The sequence below is a fragment of the Ailuropoda melanoleuca genome, chromosome 6 (genome assembly GCF_002007445.2).
Source record: "Ailuropoda melanoleuca isolate Jingjing chromosome 6, ASM200744v2, whole genome shotgun sequence".
Taxonomy (NCBI): Eukaryota; Metazoa; Chordata; class Mammalia; order Carnivora; family Ursidae; genus Ailuropoda; species Ailuropoda melanoleuca.
The window spans coordinates 70633356-70659961 of record NC_048223.1 but is presented as its reverse complement, the minus strand read 5'-3'; the positions used below and the strand labels follow the sequence as shown (position 1 = coordinate 70659961).

General features: G+C 35.6%; 1 protein-coding gene across 3 annotated transcripts in view; it reads left to right on the top strand.

Moving 5' to 3' along the window:
* CTNNA3 (catenin alpha 3) overlaps positions 1-26606 on the top strand; it is a 1722523-nt gene that overhangs the window by 1410506 nt on the left and 285411 nt on the right. The gene's annotated exons all lie outside the window — the stretch shown is intronic.

Sequence of the window (26606 nt, the reverse complement as noted above, 5' to 3'; positions counted from 1 at the left end):
CTAGTCATCCTTGATTAAAGGCTACCCCTCCACAGAGGTGTTACTAAAGCCCCCTGCGTGGGTCAGTCAGGCTCTTGTGGCCAAAAAAAGCAACCCTCAGGCAGAGTGGCAGGTGCTTGCAATAAGAAGATTCAGTAGGAACATGAATATAGTTTTTAAATATGAATAGAGTTTAATATGAAAGCCTCTATATTTAGCTGTTAGTAAAACTATAAAGATAGAACTAGAGTTCTGGGGATATATGGACAAAGCACCAATAATATCGGACGGGTTTGAATGTCATAGTTAGGTTATGCAGAGCAGTATATAAAAATGGAGTCGTTTGGGGAACTTGTAAGGAAAAGAGCCAACAGAAGTTGAAGACAGTGGCAGGGCAGATGCATGCTTATGAAAGAAATTCTAAGAGAAAGGCTAAAGGTGTCAAGATAGAGGATCTAGCACTTCAGAGCATGGGAAAACCTGAAAGCAAATAATACGTAAAAGAGAGAAACTTAATGTATGTGTTTGCAAAGGATCCAGGAAGTATTTTTTCATATGTGATTGAGTGCTGTAGCACTGTACGAGTACTGTCTGAGCTGCAAAGTACCTTTTCAAATATTTTCTTCTTCTAAAAAGGATTTTATTTTATTTTATTTTTTAAAAGATTTTATTTATTTATTCGACAGAGATAGAGACAGCCAGCAAGAGAGGGAACACAAGCAGGGGGAGTGGGAGAGGAAGAAGCAGGCTCATAGCAGAGGAGCCTGATGTGGGGCTCTATCCCATAACACCGGGATCACGCCCTGAGCCAAAGGCAGACGCTTAACCGCTGTGCCACCCAGGTGCCCCCTAAAAAGGATTTTTAGTCTACTCATGTAGACTAGTTAGGACTAGCAGACTGGTAATTATCCCAAACTGAGAAGATAGATATAACCAGGAGAGAAACATTGAGTGAAGACACATGAATTTCAGGAAATAGTCTTTTCAGAGTAAAACACCTGCATTTCCAGTATCCCTGAGTGGATATGTGAGAAGATTAAGCCAGTGAAATAGCATAGGTGAACCAGGGTAGGAAATGCATTTTTTTTTCTGAAAAAGCTATCTATGGTTGAAAAAGGTCTTGTATTTTCTCCCATTTGTATGTTTTAGTATTTAAAAATTTCCTTATAATTAAAATAGCTTACTTATAACAAATCAAATTATCTTGCCATTATTTCTATATATCTCTCATATCCAGCAGTCCTCTGTAGGGCAAGAGAATAATTTATTGTAATTATTTAATAGCCTTAGAGGGTAGTAATTTTTCCCTATAGTCATCTCTTTTTCAAGGTACATACTTCAATTTCTTTTAACTTTTCCTCATAGGAATAATTTAGTATTTTGTGTTCTTTACTAGTCCTTATTTAACTTTTCAACAAAATTCTCAAAAGAGACTATCAAAAAGCATAGTCTAATTAGGGCCTGTCCAAAGTCAAATAAAATGGAAAACTTGTTCTTATGTTATTGCCAATAATACAGCCAACTGCTGTGAACTTATTTTTTCCCCTCTTAAACACTGTGATTGTTGGATAGATAATGATTTCCTTTTATTTTTATTATTTACCTTGCTGTTGCTTGTATATTTTTCTCCATTTTGATTCGATGTGTTTGCTCTTGGTCATAAGTCTGTTTCATATTAATCTTTATTATGTTTCTAAATGATTCTTCATCTAATTTATCAGGTTATTTTTTCATTTTTTTAATTATGTTCAATTAGCCAGCATATAGTACACCATAAGTTTTTGATGTAGTGTTCGACAATTTGTTAGTTGTGTATAATCCCCAGTACTCATCCCAACACGTGCCCTCCTTAATACCCATCACCGAGTTACCCCATCCCCCCACCTCCTCCCTCCTGCAACCCTCACTTTGTTTCCTGGAGTCCAAAGTCTCTCATGGTTTGTCTCACTCTCTGATCTCTTCCCATTCAGTTTTCCTTCCCTTCCCCTGTGGTCCTCCACTGCATTCCTTATGTTCCACATGTGAATGAAACCCTATGATAATTGTCTTTCTCTGCTTGACTTATTTCACTTAGCATAACTCCTCCCGTTCCATCCATGTAATATACCATTGTTTATATGAACCACATCTTCTTTATCCATTTGTCTGTTGAAGGGCATCTCAGTTCCTTCCACAATTTGGCTATTGTGGACATTGTTGCTATGAACATTGGGGTGCATGTGCCCCTTCTTTTCACTACATCTGTATCTTTGGGGTAAATACCTAGTAGTGCAATAGCTGGGTTGTAGGGTAGCTCTATTTTTAACACCTTGAGGAACATCCATACTGTTTTCCAGAGTGGCTCTACCAGCTTGCATTCTCTCCAACAGTGTTCCCCTTTCTCCCAACCTTGCCAACACTTGTTGTTTCTTGTCTTGTTAATTATAGCCATTCTAACTGGTGTAAAGTGTTATCTCATTGTGGTTTTGATTTGTATTTCCCTAATGGCTAGTGATGTTGAACATTTTTTTCATGTGTCTGTTAGCTATTTGGTTGTGACTGTACCTAAATTAGCATCAATTAGAAACATGAGATTATAATCTCAGTTCTTTCATCTAGATTACTAAACAAAATGTTGAATTATATTGGCCCTTCATCTGGCTGTAATCTCAGCTAGATAGCTCCAGTTAAGGACCTTAGTGTTAAGAGACCTTAAAAGCTGATGTTCCATCCAACTGAGAACGTACTGGTAAGTGTGTGGTTTGTAAGAATGTTTTCTGAATATTGAGGTAGAGCTATTCTTCCTTCAAACACACTTTAAGGCATAAATAAATAAATAAAACATAAAAAAAGAGCTGCTGTACTTGAAACCATGAAGGAGAGTCCAGGAGATTTATACTCTAGAAATTAGGAAATATTATTAAGAAAACACAAATTTGAAGGGATTTATCATATTCTTGGACTGGGAGACTCAATATTATTAAGGTGTCAAGAATCCTCAAGTTTATTTACATATTTAAGGCTGTCCTACACAAATTCCTACTAGACTCTTTTATGAAAACCTATAATCCAAGGTGGTTGGCTACTTGGGTATACTCATTTGTCAAAACTTACAAATTCTGCGCTTAAAATGTCAGGTAAACTATATGGATAGAGTCGATTTAAAAAATAAAGAATGTTTTACCCAGTATGCAACACCTCAGTAATTTCATTTAGATAAAGTCATATCAAATGTATTAATTAGGACTAATTGAAAATGCCTGCATAAATACCGAAAATGCTAGCATTTAGAATATTATAGTGAAATGAATGCCTTTCTACTTTATAACTGGCTACTTGCGAAATATTTCTAGGGTATGGGTCCTCTTTTGTCAATTTTAATTTCTCATGTTTATATTATTGTGTATTATCTCAGTCAGGGGGTGGCAAACTTATGGCCTTTGGGCCACATTTGATTGACCATCTAATTTTGTGTGGCCTATTGGCTAAGAATGATTTTAATATTTTTATGTAGTTGAAAAAATTTGAGAGAAGAAGAATATTTTTTGACATGTGAAAGTTATATGAAATTCTAATTCTAGGAATATAGCCACACTAGTGGATACCTCTTTGCACTATAACAGCAAGGTTGAGTCATGGCTGCAGAAACTGTATGGCTCACAAAGCCCAAAATAGTTACCACTTGGCTCATTACAGAGGAATTTACCGACCCTTGTCTTAGATAATCTGTTTTGCTTCTCTACTAAAATCTTGACTGGGTTTTCCAAGGATCCAGTTGCCCCTTTACTAGTTTTCCTGTGTAAATCCAATCATCCAAATATTTGAATAGTACAATTGTCTTTCTTTCAAAGTTTCTTGAGTCATGTGACCGCCCACTGCAACTTCTGCTAATCCTTCTTATTTCCACTGCAAGGTCCCTGGCGCTTTTCTCCACCCTCTTTTTCAGCCAGGAGTTTTTCATTCTTCTAGGTGCTCTAATTTTTTTTTACATTTTCTTTTGTAGGTTAAACTATCTGCATTTTCCTTTGCAAATCTTATATTCGTGCCCTGTTCCTTTGCAAAGAACACTTTAGTTACTAGGATTCTCCAAGGGCTGTAAGGAATTTTTTACATTCCTCTTGGTATTTTGCATCATTTGTTCAACAGGTAAAATTAAATTTTAGCTTGGCCTTTGATTACCATACACTTTGAAATGCAATATTTGAGGTTTATGGGATGTTGAAATTCATCAACTTCATTCAAGCACTTCACTTTTTGTTTTCTTTTTTTAAAGATTTATTTATTTATTTGAGAGAGAGAGAAAGAGTGTGTGCATGCACATGAGTTGGGGGAGGGGCAGAGGGAGAGACTCCTCACTGAGAACAGAGCCTGACTGGGGCACCATCTCATGACCCATGAGATCATGACCTGGCCAAAACCAAGAGTCAGATGCTTAACTGACTGAGCCACCCAGGCACCCCTACTTTATCTTTTCTTTGTGTTATAGTAATAACAATTTGTCCAAAGGTTTTTGGATTACAAATGAATTTTCATAAAATAAGTACTTGCTAAATGAGTTTAACATTCAGGGATTTAGGGTGAATATATGCCTTATTTTCCTTAGGGCACATTTGGATTATACGCCCCTTTACTCTCAGAAGTGTCCAATTTGGGTGATAAAGTGTCATGTTCATCTAGTTTCTAGGCCCTGATTACACTGCTTGAGGCTCCGTGGTGCATCACCTCCACCCACTGGGTGATGCCCACAGTGTTGAGGCACTAATGATCACATTTCTTTATCAAGCCCATTTTTCCAACCCCAGGGAACACTTTGTCTCCATAGGCCTAACTGCTATCAAATGTTAGCTTCCTCTCTTCATGCTCTGTGAATCCTTTGTTGACTGTGGAGAATCTATTCAGGCACCATTTCAAGTTTATTTAATGTACAGAGACTATACCTTTTCATTTCTTCAGTGTTAAGCAGATTTCCTGAATTCATTTTAGTCATCCACTCTTCACTGTCATAGGAGTCTTGCCAGGGAATCCCAGTTAAAATACTCTGTCCTTTTTGGAAGGTATATGACCACTTTATAATAGCAGAACCAGTTTAAGAAGCTAGCTACCAGGGAGCTTTCTAAAAGAACTTAATAAAATATCTGTAGCAAAGTAAATTTAGCTTTATATGCAAATTTAAATCAAACATTAGTGGGAAGAATTCTGTAGTGAGGCTCTTGCTGTTTCCTTTGAAAACAGAGTTTAAGGTAAGGAAAAGCAGAACTCCCTGCTAGCACTGGTCAGCAAGAGATGAACTTTTATGAGCTCAGCACACTTAATGGCCCTCTTCATGTATATACCATTTAAGGAGACTTTGGAGGAAAGGAACAGAAGTGACTAGAGTGAGGAGTGTTCATTGAGAAACATGCTGGTGAAGCTATGAAGCAGCTCTAGCCAGTGATATCTGTTGCTCATGCTGAGAGAAAGATGTTCGGCTTGAAGTCCTTCTGGAAAGTATTCTTTTGCCAAAGGGTCGAAGCCACCAGACTTGCAAGAGAGCCCATGGTTGAGAAGGGCTCTGAGGCAGACTAATCCTGCACTCAGAGGACTCTATGCAAGTGCTGCTTGGAGCCTTTGACTCAAGATAGCTGAATATAAGGAGTCAAGCTTCTGTCTTTGAAAACACCTTCCCCCGGGAAATGGCTAGCCCTGTGAATAGAAGAATAATGTGGGGAAGATATTTAGTTGTCAAATCATAAGGAATTTTTCTGTTGTTTATTTTTGATATGTTTATCACTTAATTATTTTTAATAGCTGAATATAAGGAGTCAAGCTTCTGTCTTTGAAAACACCTTCCCTGGGAAATGGCTAGCCCTGTGAATAGAAGAATAATGTGGGGAAGATATTTAGTTGTCAAATCATAAGGAATTTTTCTGTTGTTTATTTTTGATATGTTTATCACTTAATTATTTTTATTAATTATGAATAAATTTGAATTAGTCATTAAGTTAGTAAATTTTTATTAGGTATTAAATCTAATAATAAGTTTTTATTATTTTATATTTTGTTTTAATCTTAAAAACTTTTATAGTGTGTTGATTTTTTACCTCAGATAAGATGTTTGGTTATTTACCTACATTTCAAAAGTAACTTTTGGAGAGTTCAGTAAGTCTCCTAGAGAAAACAATCTGAAAAATACCATTTCTAAAATGATGACTTAGAAAATATACCTTGGCATATGTAATAGAAAGAGAGATATTGAGAATTTTATATTTCCAGTATCCAGTATATATTCAGTATATTTCAGTAAATGATGTAGTTTCAAAGAGAGAAATATTCTGGAGACTGATAGCAAAGGTCCGTGAATGAAGTAAGGCACTTGAGGTAACGCTCTGATAAAGGGAAGTAACAGGTTGAAGTCTGGGTCTTAGGGCATCTGGTTCAGAACATTTCCCTTTATCTCAGGAGAAGGAACTAGCCCAGTGTTTTTGCACAACAGGAGCCCTTCTACTTCACTGACTTCCCTTTGTTGATGGGCCAGTTATAAACACATAAATCCCCCAAATTGCCCTTTGGGCAGTTTGTTGAAGAATACCTGCCCTATAATGCTCCCCTCTGCTCCCTCAGATTCAGATATACAGCCCTTCTATCTGTTCCTACACTTCTGGCATTTTTCCACTTACTGTCCTTTCTAACCATATGCTTTCTCCAAGAATTTGCACAGCAGACTTGTTCAGGTCTGTTCCATCCTTAGAGTTTTATATCATCCTGTATAGACCTTATATAGATCTATATATAGAGATAGCATATCTCACTTCAGCCACTCTCTGTCTTCTTACCCAAGTTTGTGTTTACATAGTGCCTATCATGACAAATGACACATTATATATTTTTTGTTTATTTATCTATTTTCTGTCTCCTCATACAAGAATGCAGGCTCTATAGAAGAAGTGATTTTTAAGGGCGCCTGGGTGGCACAGCGGTTAAGCGTCTGCCTTCGGCTCAGGGCCTGATCCTGGCTTTATGGGATCGAGCCCCACATCAGGCTCCCCTGCTATGAGCCTGCTTCTTCCTCTCCCACTCCCCCTGCCTGTGTTCCCTCTCTTTCTGGCTGTCTCTCTCTCTGTCAAAGAAATAAATAAAATCTTTAAAAAAAAAAAAGAAATGCTTTTTAGACCATTAAAATGAAATCAGGTTTTAGGCTTTTTTACAATTAAATACAGTGATTGATTAGTTGTCAAACTTGTCACTTGTTTGAAACACAATACTGGACCTCGAGGAATTAATGGTAAGAAAAAAATTACTTTTTTGTAGTTTATATTACAAAAGTGACAGACACTAAGAAACTACCTTGATAAACACTTTCACAAAGAACTAAAATTCACTTGATCTTTGGTTTGAGATAGTTTTGAAAGTACAAAGGATTCTGCTATATATTGTACTTTGTGGCCACAAATGGATATACATGTGTGTATCAGTGATATTCCTCTCAGTACAAACTTCTCTAAAACTGAATATATAGTTGTTTTAAGAGTCCTTCATGTGGGATGCCTGGGTGACTCAGACAGTTAAGCATCTGCCTTTGGCTCAGGTCATGATCTCTGGGTCCTGGAATCAAGTTCCGCATCAGGCTCTTTGCTCAGCTGGGAGCCTGCTTCTCTCTCTCCTGCTCCCCCTGCTCCCATGCTCTCTCTCTCTCTCTCCTCTCAAATAAATAAATAAAGTCTTTTAAAAAAAATAAAAGATAAAAATCCTTCATGTTACCTTGTTCAGGTGACAAGATTCCTTTTTAAAGATGATGATGATTGTAGAATAGTCCCACGAGACTTCTTGATTGTATGCATTAACTGTCGGGTTGTAGATGAAAGATCATTGAGGATGGAGTTTGTGGAGCTTGCCGAAGTGTATTCTATGTACGTGATCCTCCGTTATCAGACCCTTGGTGTTAGAGCTTCTGAAAAGTCACAAAATTATCCACAAATTTAGTAATTTAAAATATGTTTTATATTGTCTTATATTGCACTCTTTGGAAAAGAAATCAGAAATTTAATTAAAGTCATAAAATATAGGAAGATTCTATAACAAAAATTATTTCTAACCTTTAAAAATGGCTATAAAATACATTCAAATGAGTCCATAGTAGTCTATTTACTTAAAAAATGAAAATAAAACCAGGATTTTTTGCATATCTTCTATTATAACCAAAATTCATGGTCTAGGAATAAATTTAGACTACCTGTTTAACAAATTTTATATCAACAATACATTTATACAAGCTAATCTCTTCCAACAGATTTTGCAAATTTAACTCTGGGAAGACAATCTTATTTTAGGTTTGCCTCACAACACTCCATCTTCAAGGAAATTCCCCTCTTTGGAATATCTTTGTGACCCTGACTAAATCAGATAGTTTCTCAACTTTGGATTCGCATTTGTAAAATAAGGAAAACAAACTTACTGGCCTAGTAATATGGTTGATCTGAGTTTAAATGGGATAACACATGCACAACATTAAACAAAGTTTTCTAGCACATTATAAATGCTCACTGAATTTGCATTAGTAAAGAATTTGTTATGTGTATTAGTCAAAATAACAAATTCTAGTTGCTCTAACACAACCCCACAAATCCCAGTAGATTATTTCATTGATAGTTTATTTATCATTTATATATTGTTCTGATGTTAGCCAGTTTTCCTGGATAAGTTTCTAGGTGATGACTCAGTGATTCAGGATTCTCCAATCTTTTGACACACCATCTTTATCATATGGCCTCCACTGTCACTGGAGAAAGGGAAGAGACAGTGATTGATTGAACAGGAAGTTTGATGACCAGACCTCAATGTGGCATACTTCTCTCTACATCCCATTGGCCAATACTCAGTCAAATGGGACCGAAATAAATTTCAAAGGAGCAGGGACTATCTTGTTTCTGTATGTCTAAGAATAAATGATTAGTGAACACATAACCATTCCTTGTCACACCCTTTCTTCCAGTTATTACTGCTGTGCAACAAATTATTTTAAACTTAGCGGCATAAAATAACAACCACTATATTATGTTCAAAAATTCTATGGGTCAAGAATTCAGAAAGGGCATAGGTTTATTCGCTCACATATATGATGTCTGAACTCAGTACTGGAAGACTAAGGAAAACTGCATTTAGCTTTATGTGGTTTGGCTTTCTTATAGTGTGACAGCCTCCAGATATTTGGGGCTTTTTTTGCATGGCATTTCAGGAATCCGAGGACAAGTGCTGCAGCTAACAAAGCACATACAATGTTTCCTTTCCTAACCTAATCTCCAAAATCATGCACTGTCATTTTTGTCATAATTTATTGTTCATGAACAAGTCAAAATCCTCCCCAATTCAAGAGGAGGTGACATGAACTTCGCCTTTCAGTGGAAGAAGTGTAAAGTTCAAAAGGAACATATGGGATGGGAAATAATACTGAGCCCATCTCTAGAAAACATAATGTGCTCCACTTATTATAATACTCTTATCATTGTCACCATCATTACTACTAATAATTTTTTACTGATTAACTTTTTTGCTGTAAGTTGGCTTGAAAAGCTTACTGCTTTTAAGTAGGAAAATAAACCAGTGGAAATATTGCTATAATGTTGCAGGTAATCATTTGTTCAATAACAAGTTTTGGAGCATTCTCATTAGTAAAATATTCTAGTTAATAGAATATTTTATAATAGAATAACAATATTTTAAATTACCATATTTTAATTTCTTCTATAATTGTATTCATTTGCTATTTAAGATGTCAAGCTACATAAAGTCCTTCTGATACATCTCTCTAAAAAATTCCTGTGAAATAGTAACATCTAGAAAGTACAAGATAGAATACAGATTTGAAAAATGTACGTAGAATACAAAATTGTCATGAACCTGGATGGCAAAGAATGAAGAAGGCATTATGGTAAAGAATAATTTTCTGCCTGTTATTTAGTCTCTTCAGTCAACCTCTGGAAAGATATTTGAGTCCTTTCTGTCTGTCAAGCACCGTGCTAAGTTTTAAGAACACAAACATGAGTGAGGCATGATCCCTGTTCTTAATTAACTAGCGTCTTGTGGAATAAAGAGAAATGTGAGCCAATAATAAGAATTTATAGTAATAAGTGTTATGATGGAAGTATATAGAATCATCATTGGTAATTAAGAGTTTTTAATTCTGTCATGGAGAAAATTATGCAAAGCTGTAATCATTTAGTGACCTTTGCTGTATGGATAGGAGTTGTAGAGTTGGAATTGTGCTTTAGGACATTTACAAGGAAATAGAAATAAAAACATATTTAGAGAATTGTAATTACGCCAAAGTACCTGGACTCCAGCGTATAGGTGGAGAAAGACTGGGAAATAAAAAAAATCCAGATTATTAGTATGTTTTGTGTCATGTCAAAGATATATAACCTTGACAAATGTCAGGAGGAACAGAATTACTAGGCTTGGCATAGAATATTCAGGATTCATTCCATGGGGTTTGGATGGGGAGGTAGCCTCCTCCTCCCCTGCCTCAGTCATCCACCACAAGTTTCCTAATATTTGAAAATTGAGGTTCTCTTAGCAAGAGAGAAAGCAGAAATTAGTGATTGGGTAGACAACAAACAATCCTTTACAATATATTTACTATTAAAGGAGAGTAGGAATTTTAATCACATGCTTATTTACTATTTACGCCTCACTAAATAAATCAATCAAGTGTAATTTTCAGGAATTGCTCTTCCTTAGGATATGAAACCTTTTAAAAGGGATTTTGGAAGAGTGATAAAAATAATAATAATAATAATAATAATAATAATAATAATAATAATAGAAGATAAGTGAGGCTTGTGTTTGGAGCCAGCCAGCATTTTGTATTTGAAATGAGCTAAAGCCAAGCATATGCCAACAGTATTTCTAACTGCCTAGCTCCCTCGTAGGAGATTTATGAATCAGACTGACAGGCATGCTCACCACTAGAGCAGCCAAGGTGAAGGGATTGAAGTGCTGTCTTGCCAGCTTCAGGGACTCATTGAGTCTGTTCCAGAATATAACATGCCACTGATTACAGAGGATTTTGGTGTTAAATTGACGGAAGAAATTGCTAATCAAAATGCAAGTGGGAGATGTAAATGCAAAAAGATATGAACTCACCAATTAATGCACAGAGAATCATTTGCTCCTTCAGATGCCTTGTTTCCTTATTAAATCCGAAGCTTTACACGTTAGCTTCAAAAGAACCACATCAATCAGATCAGGTTGAAAGACAGTGTGTTATGCTGTGATGAGCACTGGATTAGAAATCGGAAGACCTTGATCTTGGTCTCAGTTACATTATATAGTAGCTGTGGAGTCCTGATTTCCTACCTTAGACATACTGTTTTACAGTGTCCTAATGCATAAGAGGGGATACGCACACTTGCCTTGCTTATAATCACATACTTTAGGGGTTCCTTCCTTCCTTTTTTTCCTTCTCTCATTCTTTAAGCTATTCATGCTTTAATTCTTTAAGCTATTCATTGACTTATTTTGGTTCATTTATTTTGATAAATTTTTATTGAATACCTACTATGTACTGATGAATTTGTCAGACATTTAGGCATATAGAGATAGATAAGATAGGCAAGATCTTTTTTCACTTGGAGTTTATATTCTAGTGGAGAGAGACAGAAAGTAAACAATTAAAGAAAGATATAGACAAGGCAGTTATGATGAAAGATATGAAGGAAGTAAGCAGGATGATGTGATGGAGAGAAAATTGGCATAAGAGATAACAACATTTTAAGTACAGTTGTCAGGGAAAACCTCTCTGAGGAGATCAGATTTGTCTTAGTTAATAAGAATCAGGAGGAGTCAGCAATTTTAAGATGGAAGAATGTCTCAGACAGAACAGAACAAACCCAAAGATGACAAGATTGGGGAAACGCTGGTTATACCTGAAGAACAGGAATGAGGTACTGAGTCTAAGACTTAGTGAAGTGAGGAAGAGCAGTGATATAATATGATTTTAGAGAGTTGGACAGAGAATAGATTATTTTGGCCTGTTCTGATACATTAAATAGTTTGGATTTTATTCCAAGGCACTGGGGACTATTAAAATATCTCTAACACGTGAGTGGCATGATCCCATTTGCATTTTAAGAAGTTCTCTCTTGCTTTTGTTGACTGCCAACTTTCCAAAAGACCTCTGAAAAAGGTGTTTATCAAGCAAAACTAAGTTTATTAGACTTAGAGCAGTAAACAGTCTTACTATTGTCTCAAAATGGGGAAATGAAGTGAGGCTCTTTAAATCATTTTAAGGCCTGTGCTGAGGGATTTTAAGGTCAACTTCAATAGGGAACGCTGGTTGGGGTTTGGTTATATAGTATATTTGGATGGGAGAACACAGTGAATTGAAGATCTTGAAATGAATCTAGATGAGCTTGTCAGTCTTGATAATTTAACGGGTTAGCTGGGTCAGTTTTCTCTTCCAGGAGCAGGTATTTCCTAGAAAAAGCAGTTAAGTTATTTTTGCTTGATCTTAGTATTATGGACATGAGAATAAGAAAGTCTCTCCGGGCCTGTTATTGTTTAACTCAGAGCAGAGAATTCTGTTGTTCTCAATTCTCACTAGTCCATGGAAAATATGTTGTTGCGGGTGGGGTTGGCAAGAGTAGAAGTGAGAATATCACATAGGAGGAGTCTGTGGTAGTCTTCTCAGGTGAGCAATGATGTTGATGTAGCTTAGCTCTATACTGTTCAGTGCAATAGCTACATGTGGCTATTGAACACTTGAAATTTGGCTAGTGTGAATTGAGATGTGCTATGTAAGTGTAAAACCCATAATAAATTTTGAAGACTTAACAAGAAAAAAAGAATAGAATATCCCATCTATTTTTTTTATATTTATATGTGGCGAATTGATGTTAGTAATATATTTTAACCAAATATATCCAAAATAACAACTTAACATGTATTAATCATTATTTATTTTATTAATGGAACTGCTAGCAAAGTTAAAATTGTATATTATGCTTGCGTTATATTTATATTGGACAGTGCTGGACTAGAGAGTTGGTAGAAGAGGTGGACAGATTTGAAATGTATTTTGGAGATAAAATTTACCAAATTTGCAGGGAATAAATGTGAAATTGAGGGAAGTTGGGGAAGCAAATTTGCCTCTTTGGTGTCTTACTTCGGGCCATTTTATGAATGTGTGACTAAATGAGCTAGTGGAGACTTGGAGAAACCAAGTTGGGGTAGAAGCTTAATTCCATTTTAGTGTGCTCATTAGATATTAAATTTGCTTATTTTATAGATACATGGGTCATTGTATATATGATTTTGGAACTTAGCACGTAAATTTGTTCTATTATAGAAATTTGATTTCCCTTAGCATAGAAGTACTCACTTTTGGAGAGGGTATATTAGAAAAGAAAAAAAAATTATATAGGAGCAAACACATTTAAAATTCAATCTGAGGAGGAGTAGATAGCAAAGGAGACTGACAAGAAGTGACAGGAAAAATGAGAAGAAAATCAAGAGTGCTGAGTCAGAAGCGAAGACAACAGTTTTTCAGCTGTGTAGAATGTTACATAGAGAACTGGTAGGATAAGAAGATATGTATTTGGGGACATAAGCGATCAAGTAGGTAATGTGTGTTTAGATATGCAGGGCATTGATGTCAGGTTTCCTGAAACTGATGAGTAAGGCTGCAGCGGGCAAAAAGAGCTAAATACTGCAATTACACGTAGAGAAAATGACAGCCTGTTGGGATCAGTGCACTTCTATGCAGCTTAGATACAAGTAGAGAATTTAGGACAGGAAGAGAGAAATTAGACTTTTTGAAATGTGTAGTGCTCTGAGAGAGAATAAACAGTTCTCTTTTTTTCCCTTTGGAGTCCTTAGGACACTCCATGATGTCCTCATACCATAATGGGGGAACAACAACAAAATAAACTGATACCCTGACAACGACTGAACCCACACTCTGAAAGTGACCTATTTATACTTTACCTAGGCATAAAATCATACAGTTGTAATATTATATATAGCATTTGATAAGAACTTGAGTTGATGATGGATGTGTCTTGATTCTAGCCCAGTTTTTTTGTTTTTGTTTTTGTTTTGCTCTTCTTACAGTGTTTGCTATTGAATCATGCTATCTTTGGTTGGAAGGCTTCTTTTTCCCTGTGTCCTAATGGATATCTGCAGAGTCATTAGTCTTTGTGTACTTCTGAAAGAATTGTCTTTAAATGTAATCTTTACCTATCGATTTCTTTGGAAAGATTAGCTTTGCTCCAATATGTTCTGCAAAATCCTGCCACCATATTCTATTCTGTTAACTCCAGGGTTGGCTTTTGCCTAGCTCTCAGTACTTTCTGTAATGTAAAGATTTAGTTCTACCTGTGTTTCCTCTTCCAATTATATTTTAATTACCCTAATTAGTTTTCTTGCCATAGATGCATGAGAAGAGCAATCTTAAATCACTTTCAGAAGAAAGCAACCCTTCCTGTTTGGGCCAAAGCTGAAAACAGATTCACCCACTGGCTGTTTCCTGTGTAACATTCCTCCACCTTGAATCACTATCTTGTTAATAACTTTATACCCAATTTATAGTAAACTACAAAGCCACTTTGTAAAAAATTATATAAAAATAAAAACAAATATTTTCAGTGATAGCTTTTTTATTATAAAAATAGCGCATGCTTGTGATAACATATTAATATAGAATAGTTTAGGGTAAACATTTAAAACCTGACTATGCCTACTCCTCTGTTGACACACTGTTTTCTTCCAGTGCTAATTGCTTTTTAGCACTTTTGTTTGTATCCTTTCAGATCATTCTCTACATAAATTCTAACACATACACTTGATCGTCTCTATATATCTTTTGTTTATTTGTTTTAGCGGAAATAAGACCATTGTATACCTACCGTTAGGAAGCTTGATTTGATTTTTATAATTCTGCTGTGTCATACATTAGGTTGTCTTAGTTTCAGCCCAAAATAAAAGTTAGCATGAACCCATAAAACTGTTGGTGATACATCTCTTTCTTATAAGCTTTTCCTATAGGTTGGAAAAGTATGAAAGAGAAGAAAGTGGGAAAGGCACCCAGAGAGAAAACACAAGGAAGAGTGGAAGCAAATAGTCATTTGAGGTCATGGGTTGAAAAATATGGAAAGCCAACATAATGTAATTAGTGGAGCATTGTACTGCTGCCAAAGCTAAATCCCAAAATGATAGAGCTGAGTTGAGTAAAAAAAAATCACAGGCTCAAAATCTTTAGAAGGCTTTGAGTTCTATACAGGTGAAGTGATATATTGCCTCAGTGCATACAGCTAGTTAGTGTCAAAGTCACTGATCTCCTGACTCCAAATTCAGTGCACTTTTGGTGTTACCACAACCACAGATGCAAACAAACAAAATCAAACACACTGTATTAATCCAATGCAATTGTCATACAATGTGTTTAGTAGAATGTATTGTATTAATTATACACATATATATTTTTTAAAAATCACTTAAAGAATTGTATTTGAAATCACTGGCTAAGAACAGGAATATTAATAAAAGGACTGAAGAAAAGAACAAGTGACAAGTAGCTTGAGGGGAAGGTCAAATTAACTTCTCTGGAAGAGAAGATGAGGTAGGAAGATCAAGAGAAATAATTTAAATGTATTGAATTTGCTTAAGAAGTGAGGTAAAGAGAAAATGCCCTTCAGTTTAAAATAAAATTCCCAACAGAAACTGAGAAGATCAAGTAGAAGTAAAAGCTATATCCTTGAGCTGCTGTTAAAGAATCTAGCCTGAGGGCAGAAAGTTTTGTTGAGAGATTGTTACCTGGCAGGAACTTCACATACATTCTCTCATTTCACCCTTAAAGAAACCAGTGAGGAAGGGATTCAAATAACCATCTTACTGGCAGGAAGGGAAACAAATAATTTATTTTTATTTATTTTTTTTTAAAGATTTTATTTATTTGACAGAGACAGAGACAGCCAGTGAGAGAGGGAACACAAGCAGGGGGAGTGGGAGAGGGAAAAAGCAGGCTCATAGCAGAGGAGCCTGATGTGGGGCTCGATCCCACAACGCCGGGATCACGCCCTGAGCCGAAGGCAGATGCTCAACCGCTGTGCCACCCAGGCGCCCCGGGAAACAAATAATTTAAAATTACTCTCCCAAAGTCACTCTGATAGACAGTGTCCAACACGATTCACAATCAAACCTAACTGGTTCCAAAACCTGGGTTACTGTGCTACCCTACTGCCTTTATGACTCACTAAGGTAAAGGTGATCTTAACGTCGTATCCAGAGTTTCTGGATTTAGAGGTGTGGTAGATTAATTTTAGTATTTCTGAACTATCCTTAAAAATTTAGAAAACAAAATTAAATTCAGTTATAAAGAAGGTAAGATTAAAGGGGGAAAATAATGGTTTGCTAGGCATTGCACATTGTTTTACAAAGGGTTTCTAAGTATAAACTTCCTGTCATTTACCTATTCTGCTGTTCCCTACTCAAAACTCTGCTTGTTTGGAGCTTGAAGAAATTTGAGTAGATAAAGATAGGAATTCATAGCCAAGTAAACAAGTCAAGGCTGAAAAGCTGCTCCTGTCACTAAAACTTCTACCTTCAGGTCAATTCTTCCATCTGCATTGATTTTGTAAGTTGGCCCGAACACTGACACTTGGAGTCAAAAATGGGACAGGACTGGACTCTAACATAGAACTTTTCTATTTTCTCAGAATCCTTTTAATATTTTATGCAAATATGGACTTGCTTTGCAGTCAGGCCTCATCTGGTTCTCCTATTTGCAAATTTGGATTCATATCCCTCTTTAAGAAACAATTGTTTTGAAGCTAAAGCTATTCATTTGCAAAAGCAGGGCTTTTTGAGAGGTAAGAAGAAAAGATTTTTGAAAAGCAAAAGTCTAATTTTAAAGAAGAGATATAAAATTTATCAGTAACAAATAGATTTAAGAGAGTCTAGAGCAAAAGCTGGACCCCTCTACCCCCCACCCCCACCTCCACCCCATGAGGTGTATTGAGTAGTTTTGTCTGTTTTGGAGGGTCAGAGTAACAATGGATGTCTGAGGGACCAGGCTTGCCTAGACCATATGGGAAAAATGCGTAGGCATGTGAGGCTCTCCAGGCTCTTTCTGGATGAGTACTTTAGTGCTCCGTGTAAAGGAGACAATACTAGCAGAGTGTCAATCACTATTGAGTGATAATTTGTCACCTACACTGAAAACATTCTTTCTTCCTATTGCTGTTCAGGGATAGCCACAGACATATTGCCTAGATTATACAAAATGACTCTTCTGGTGTCTCTAGACTTTGCTTCTTCCTGTTGGAACTACTCTAAGGCCAACTCCCTTTTTAGCGACTCAGGAGGACACTTAACCATCCCCCATCCAAAAAAAAAAAAAAAAAAAAAAAAAAAAGGANAAGAAGGAGAGAGACAGAGACAGAGACAGCAGGGCTTTGGATGCAAAACTACCGTGAAGGTAAAGCTCCCCTGCCCAGTGCTGTGGTGGATACAGTTTAACCAGTTTGAAGTGCCTGCCGCATGCTGAGCTAGACCACTGGTGAAGTCTTGCCACCATTTCAATAAGGTATCCCAAGACAATGCTTTATGGCTTCTGAGTCCTCATTGGCTATCTCACTTCTATCTAAGTTTATAACTGGGCAGTGGAGATACATGGAGCTAGAACTGTCAGAAAGGGATTCTTGTGACCCTTGTCACACCCTTGTTGTGTGGTCCAATGAACCTTTATATCTCAATTAGAACATAGGGCAAAAACCTGCTAAATACCAGTATGGATTAGAAATCAAGAGGGAGGGTAACAGAACAAGAGAGAGACTTGCAGAAGCCTTGTGCAGAGATGCATTGTCCTTCTGCATTTGTTTGGCCATTATACAAAATATTTAAGTGCACTCTGCACTTGAGGGTAATAAGGGTATTCACGTATTTGATCAAAATTGTTCTGCCAGCCATGATGCAATGATGATGGATTGCTCCTGTCAGCATAGCCAGTGAGGAATTTCTGCATTAGGTAGCAAAGGGGATAATATGACATAGGCCTGAATTGGGATAGCAATCTAGATTGAAAGAAGACATATTGTACTTCAGACAGTAGAATTAAACGTGTGTTCTAAAGCGGAGTAGAAATGAAATAGTGGTAAAAAGAAATTAATTCTATGTGCTTTCCACTAATCACCTTCCCTTCAGCTGAGACTTTAGGCAAACCCTTTTATATTTTAATCTAGAAAAATACCTTTGTATCCTCCAAAAGGTTGTTCTCAGATTAAATGGAGATCATCCGTATAAAAACAGTTTAAAAATGAAAATTGAAGGAAATATTAATATTTACCTGAGCTCTGGAGCCAGAAACATGGCCATCGTCCTCTGATAGTCCCTTTTCAAATTATTCACCAAGTCCTACCACCTCTGAACATTCAATAATTTTGTCATTCTGTCTGGACCCTCTACCCTTTCTCTACAATAATTTTTACTCATCCTTGAATATCTGTTTGGATGTCACTTCTTTCTGGAAGGATTTTCTCAACCCAGCTTATGAATTAGGTACCCCAGTATATTCACACAGCACCTCATACCTGCCAATAATAGCAATGATTACAACTATTTATCATGTTTTCTGTTAGAATCTAAGCGATAGGGAAAGCCAAGACTATGGTTCCAAGTCTCTTTTCATCACTATGGCATCATGATGCCTGGCACATAGTAGATCATAAGTAACTTGTTTTTGAAGGAATAAGTGAATGAATGACTTTTTCTGAAATTAAAAATTAGAGAGGAATATTAAAATGAAAATGACAAGAGTAATGATTTTAATTAAGAACTGATTAATTTTTAAAAGCATTTTAATGCCTAAGGCAAATACACTTCAAAATATGTTCTCAAATTAATAGGTTGGTTTTGATACTTTATTTGATAATCACATAAAGATTTGGGAAATATAGATGATGTAGTGATAATAGATATTGATTTTTATTTTCACAAAAACTTACATTCTTTTAAAGTTTTTTAAACATATGTAAAAGTCAATGTAGATCACAAATAAATGCTGTCTGCTAGATTAAATTGTTGCCTTTTTTTTTTTTTAAGTAAACTCTATATCCAGTGGGACTCAAACTCACCATCCCTGAGATCAAGAATTGCATGTTCTACCAACTCAGCCAGCCAGGCACCCCAAATTAACGCTTTTCATATTTCACAGATAGATCTAGCGTAACACTTAAGACTAGAGTCTTTAGATCTAACTTGGAGAACTTGGGAGTTCATTCTTTCCACCACTTAATAGCTGTGTTACATTAAGCAAGTTGCTTAACCTCTTACAAATGTTTCCTCATTTGATAAATGGAATTGATAAATCCCCCACTGAGGATTAAATGTTCCATACATATTAAGCACTTGGAACTCTGGGACATAGTAGCTGCTTACAAAATAGTTCTTGTATTATTTTTCGATCAAGGTTCATATTTTCACTTTCTGAACTATCATATTAGAGAAATTAGTATCATTCTTATATTCTCAAATGATTTTGATATACTGCAATATCACAAAACATTTCTTTTATAGCTGCTGAGCCATACTGCAATTAGTATTCTCTTGTTTAATTTCATTTCACCAATATGGACCTGTTGGAATTTCTGGATTATAAGAGTTCAGTTCAATGGATTTTAGTTTACTAAAGTGACTTGGTGGAAAAAGTCAATATTTTAGATGCCAATTTACCCTTGAATAACCTATAAAAATGCAGCTCCAACCTAATTTTCAAGAAAGGTTTCTTTGAAACTGACAAAATTATTCTAAAATTTGTCCCTAACAGGGGCGCCTGGGTGGCACAGCGGTTAAGCGTCTGCCTTCGGCTCAGGGCGTGATCCCGGCATTACGGGATCGAGCCCCACGTCAGGCTCCTCTGCTGGGAGCCTGCTTCTTCCTCTCCCACTCCCCCTGCTTGTGTTCCCTCTCTCACTGGCTGTCTCTATCTCTGTCAAATAAATAAATAAAATCTTTAAAAAAAAATAAAATAAAATTTGTCCCTAACAAAACAAATGCACCAAATGGTTAAGAAGATTTAGAAAATGAAGAATATGAGGGGGCATTTTCAACTGGCAGATATTTAAAGAATTTCAAAGGTATGGTTTTAATCACATGGTAATGCTTCACCAATATGAACACAGATCTGTGGAATGAAAGCGATGCCCTGATGGAGACCCTAATAAATGAATGTACTGGGGCAGACTGTGCAAGGTGACCTCTGGCTACAAGCCTCTTCCAGAGAGCCTCTGTGTTCCTGGCATTTTCACAGCTCCCTTCCGAGGGATTCCTAATGCATGCATTACTGTGTTTAGTTCTATATGACCCTGCAAATCTAGCCGAGGATTATTGGAGCAGGGATCACTTCTCATTCAAAGTCAGCCATGTAGAATGATCAATAATCTATAAGGATACCAATATGAGAGGTGTATACCCTCCAGTACTGATATTATCTACCATATGTGGTAATTGGCCAATTCAGTTGGATCCTCTTTTGTGGTTTATATAAAAAAGGTCACATAGAAATAGCAATAATGAGGAGCAGTACAGAAGCCAGAAACACGAAGATAAAAGGTAGTAGTGAGGTGACCTTATTAGACAAACAAAACTTCTGAGTAAGCAGAAATAAATTTTGAGAGAATGTAGAGTTTGTAATGGCAAGAAAACACGAAACAATAGAAGCATAGACAGTAGTTGAGTCACTGTAGAATATGGATTAGGGAGCAATTTTACCACCTGCTGGTGAAATAATGGTAAAACAGCAAGTTTATTAGAGCTGCAACATTATCTGGATGTGCTGGAAACTTTGCACCTGCCAATTTTAATCCACTATTATGTCACTACTGTGCTCCTGAGGATATTTTGATTCCCAGATTATGAACTAGTTTGTTCTGGTGTCCCATACTTTTGCACTAACATGACTCTTTACCATGCCATTGCTATGTATACTGAGAATATAGTGTGTAAAGTTTCTAGAGGCAAACAGAGAAATTTCCCAATTCAATTAGTAATTTTAAATACTATAATCATTCTTTTAGGTAAAAGAGTTCTAGCGTTGAACTAGTCTGCAGAAATATTAATATTTTTGTATGCTGTGTAAACAGAAAACAAGACAATGTCAACAGCATCAAACTGGATTAAAGAAAATTCATTTCAGTGATCACTTGACTGCTTTTTGAAAATAAGCCTAGATAAAAAAATCAATAAATGACGTTTGAAATTGATATGGATTTTGACAATAGGGAATCCTGAGGGCAATTGAAAATCTAAGGATAATTGTTCATTCTTTTCTCACGAACAAGCTGAGCAAAAATCCAAAGGAATTATTTCTAATACATTTACTTTATGATTAATTTTACATATTATGAATTATTTATTTTTGTGTCCATCTGTCTTCTTTTGCTTAGTATAATATTTTTGGTCTCATCCCTATTGTTGCTGATATCAATAGCACACTCCTTTTTATTGATGAATAGTATTCCATTGTATTAATAAACCACAGTGTCTCCTGTTAAAAACATTAAGGTTTTTCTCATTTAATGGGCTACTATGAGTGAGGAAACCCTGGACATTCTTACCGACATTAAGTTAGAATTTCTATTTCTCCTTAATAAATTCTATTCTTAATAGTGGAATTACAGGGGCATTGGATAATTGCAAGGGCATACGTTTAACTTTTTAAGAAACTCCCAAACTCCTTTTTGAAATATTTATACCACTTTATATTCCCCCGAGCATGTATGAGAGTTTTGAATGCTTTACTTCTTAACATTTACTATTGCCAGTTCCCCTCATTTTGCTTGCTCTAGTGAATGCAAAATGGTATCTCCTAATGGCTTTAATATAAATTTTCCTAGTGATTAAGATATTGAGCAACTTTTCTATTCTTATTGACTATCTGTGTATCTCTTTTTCAGGGATCTGTTCACATTCTTTGTCCATTTTTTGACCAAATTTTTTGTATTTTTATTGATCTGTAGGAGTTCTTCATATATTCTTGATAGTAGTCTTTTATTGGATATGTGTACGGTGATTACAGTTTTGTCCCCAATCTGTGTCTTTGCCCTGTTTCTCTATTTTCTTAATGGTATTTTGATAAGCAGAAAAATTTAATTATGTGAAATCAACTTTTTATAGTTAGTGGTTTTTTTTACATCTTGTACAAAGAAAAAATAAAATAAATTAATTAAAAATATTTGTCTACTACAAAGTTGTGAAGATATGGTTCTACATTTTTTCTAGGAGCTAAATGGACATGAGTTTTACATTTAAGTTTATTATCTATCTCAATTAGTTTTGAGTAGTCCAATGTATTTGGAATTTTAAAAGATTATTTATTTACTTATTTTTTTAACAAATGTCCTTTGCTGCAGTTAACATTTAAAACAATAATTTAGATTTTCCCTCTTTTTATTTTGATTGGTGACTTCTGGTATTTTCAGTCTTGATTTTTTTTTTTTAATTTTAGCTGTATGATTGCTCCTTTTTTTTTTTAATTGAGTTGCTCTTTGCAGGTCATAGTCATATAATACTCTTACACTGTCCACTTCTGGGCCTTTGATTACTCTCTTAGTTCACCAGTATTAAATAATGTCCTATTAAATTAGCCCAGGGTCTTAATGACATCCCCAAATATAGGGTGTAAGACCATTTAAAGGAAATTTATCAGATTAATTTTCTTTCATTTCCTTACAAGGTTGATTTTCTTGGATTAATTAATTTTCACAATAACTCAAATATGGTTATACAGGTCATTCTTTATTTGTCTTTATTTTATTCTTTTAACTTCTAGCTTGAGATAATTGTAGATTCACCTGAAGTTGTAAGAAACTCTGCAGGGAGATCTCAGGTAGGCTTCAGCTGTGATGATCTGCATAGCTGCAGGGTACTATCACAACCAGGAAATTAAGAACGAAGCAATCCACGGACCAGTTTCACATGCAGTCCTGTGTGTGTGTGCATGTCTTTTATTTTTTAACCTTTTTAAGAAGACAAAGACAATTTAAGGTTTTGGTTTTTTCGTTTGTGATTTATCTGGTGCAATATGAGTTTCAGAGAGCTCCTTAGCTTTCTTCATCTCCCCAGTCCTTTCTCATTCTTACTTATAAGGCAATGCATGGATCACTACCTGTAAAACATTATTTTTGTCTCTTTGTATTTGAAATCCTTAGATTGCTCTTTCCTCAAAATTAGGTATTTTTACCCTGACTGAATTGAACAGTTTTTTTTCTTTTTTAAAATCAGTTTGACAAAGATTATATAATAGCAAGCTTTGTTCTTTACTAAAAAAATCATTTTTGAGATTGCCTAGATAACTTTTTTCCCTGTTCTTTGTCACATATGCCATATTTACCACGATGCATTATGTTTATTCGCTGAAAAATCATCATTTGGTTCCTGATGTCTGTTCTCTTTGTTATCAAAGGATATTCCCTTCATCTTTAGTTTTATGATCTTAGCCAACACTTTCAATTATCTCTTTCTTTCAAACTTCCTGATATTTGGAGATGTTACGTTTCTAAGATTCCTTCCCAATCTCTATTTTTTAAAACTTTATTTTTTGTTAGAAGATAAGGTTAACAAAGAGCATCTGTTCCTTTAATTTTATAGTCCTACAGAGCATCTGGTAACCCAGTAGGCTATCTATTTGGTTCTTACAGGGATCTCTAGGTGTTATAAAGAGTATTATTTTCTTGCCTGGCTGGTGTATAATCGAAAGCCCAAAGATGGAAACACATATGGATGATGCAATGATTAAGGTTAAGATATCTGTGTTTTATAAACAGAAAAGTCAAGTGTGATAATTGCAAATGGGCCACTTGCATGTAAGTTCATGTAGATGTCAGAATTGTGATTTGCATTTACTGATTTTGGTACTTCATTGAAATGTTAATGATTCATTTCCACAGGCATTGACTTTTAGAATCTTGGAATTTCCTAAGAGAACAGAAAGGGAGAAACGGGAAATTACAACCCAGACTTTCCTATGAAGCAGCCTTGAATGCAAAAAATATGCCAATGTATATGTTACCATTATAGTAAGAATAAAGAAATACAGGTCACATATGTTAAAGTACTTAAACACGGAGGCCATTAGACCTAGGTGGTTCGAATACCTTGGCAACCAAACTGAAACCCAAGCCAGTCAATTCCTGTAAATGCCTCAAGGTTAAGAAATCAAAATGCAAGAACAACCAATCACAAACAGACAAGTAGGCTTTCCCAAATAAGGCAACTGCTTAAGTTATAGCCGAAAACGAATTTCCATGCTTTGCTTGTACCTTTGTTTTATAAAAGCCTTTCCTCTAGCTCTTGTCAGTGGGGAACTCCCAGCCATTTTCAGTGCAGTGCTGCCTAGTCCAAACTGATGTTTACTCAAAAATCATAAGCTCTTCAAATTTTAATTATTTTAGCTTATTTTTTATTTAATTTTTTTAAAAAAACTTTATTTATTTATTTGGCTCCCAGGAGGGAGCCCGATGCAAGGCTCGATCCCAAAATGCCAGGATCATGCCCTGAGCCAAAGGCAGACTCTTAAGGACTGAACCACCCAGGCGCCCCAATTTTAGCTTATTTTTAAACACATTATAATTATAGGTAATGCATTTGTTAAAATTTAGGGATCTACGTATATCCCAAAATACACATATATATATGCTAAATTGGCCATACTTTTCTTTTTTTTTTTTTAGATTTTATTTATTTATTTGAGAGAGAGTGAGTGAGAGCAGGACTCCCCACTGAGCAGGGAGGAGGAGAAGGAGCTCAATCCTGGGACTCCAGGATCGGGACCCTGGCCAAAGGCAGATGCCCAACTGACTGAGCCACCCAGGTGCCCTAAATTGGCCATACTTTATTATCATTGTTCCTGGCTTAATATTTATAGCCTTTTTTTCTTGGAGTAGCAGGCAGGGGAATTCAACTGAATATATTGTACAAAGGTAATATATAGGATTTTATGTCAAGAAAAACTGCCCAGTTTAACAGTGAAACAGATACTGTAAAACGGGCTACAACATCATGTCTTGCCCCCAGAAGTGCACAGTTGAAAAGAATATGAACACAAACAACAAACAAACCAGTATCAGTGCCTCTTGAAATTCATAAAGAAAATACTTAAAATGTTTGATGAAAAGCAAATATAAAACATGTTCTCTTTAAAGGATATTTCTGAGTAAACTGTAGAATGCTACTAGTGATGTGATAATTGCCTTATTTTCTAAAAGATGATAAAATACTTTTGTTTTTGGTGATGATGTTGTTATTGAGAGTTCCTAAATCTATTAGGTTTTATCAACATCATTTCTGAACCAAAAGAGACTAGGAAGAAGCAATTGTAGGATTAGGCCTTTTCATTTTTTAAAATTTTTTAAAAAAGGTTTTATTTATTTATTTGAGAGAGAGAGTGAGTACTAGCAGGGTGAGGGGCAGAAGGAGAAGCAGGTTCTCCACTGAGCAGGGAGCCTGACGTGGGGCTTGATCCCTGAAGTCTGAGATCATGATCTGAGCAGAAGGCAGACACTTAGCCAACTGAACCACCCAGGTGCCCCAGAGTAGGCCTTTTCCAACCTGAACAATCAACCCACTGATTTTAATAGTAAAATACCCAACATGGGGAGACTAGGTGTTTCATCCCCAGGTTAAGGGAATAAGAAGTTGAAACAGAATTTAAGTATACTTTGTATTTTAGAATTGAAGTGAAATATGATTAATGAAAATTGCCATTTTTAAAGAATTTCTTATAATTATAGTTATTTCTTTTCCCTTGCTGTAGGTTAGCTCTTGGACTCTGTTAGTTTCCTTTGATAATGCTTTCATAAAATTCTGTATCTAACTTATTTTTGCACTTATTATGTAGTATTAGATCTTCTTTGTTGATTCTGTGTTATTTCTATTAAACTATAGGCTCCTCCTGAACATGAACCATATTTATCTTACTCATCAGTGTAACACTGACTTCTACCAAAGTATTTGTCACAGTGGAAAAAAGGAATGCTTACTTTATGGTGTCTTAAAATAAATAATCTTTTTAAAAATATGCAATTAAAATGCATATTTACAATAGGAACATTAAAAAGAATAGAGAAAAAGAACAAAAGTGTCAATTAATTCTATTATCCAGAGATAACCACTATATATTCTTTCAGACATTTTCCTTGTAGATGGATGCAAATATATGTTTTTAAATCATTTAATATTCCAAAAAGAGATCAGATTATACATATTGTTCTCCAACCTTTGCTTTTTCCCCCCCTCTATTTAGGCTTTTCCACCCAAAACCTCATTTATTGTTGCTTTCTAAACTAGCCAACTCATGCTATGTTAGCTTTATATTTCACACATATGAAGGTGATCCTTCTTTGGCTAGTCTTATAGCCCAGCCAAACACCTTCATAGGCCTCCTTTTGTTGCAGGCACCCTGGATCTAGAGCTTGAAAGATGAAACCACCCCATTAGCATTTTGTGACAGTGTTCTCTCACTGGTATAAAATATGAATTCTTCACAACCAGAAAAATAAATATAAAAAAAATTTTCAAAAGAAGACGAATCTTAGATAGCCCTATCAGGCAACCCCTGGATTACAAGTACTGTAGGTCATTGTTGTGTTTGGAATACTATGTATTCATACCTTTTTTTATAT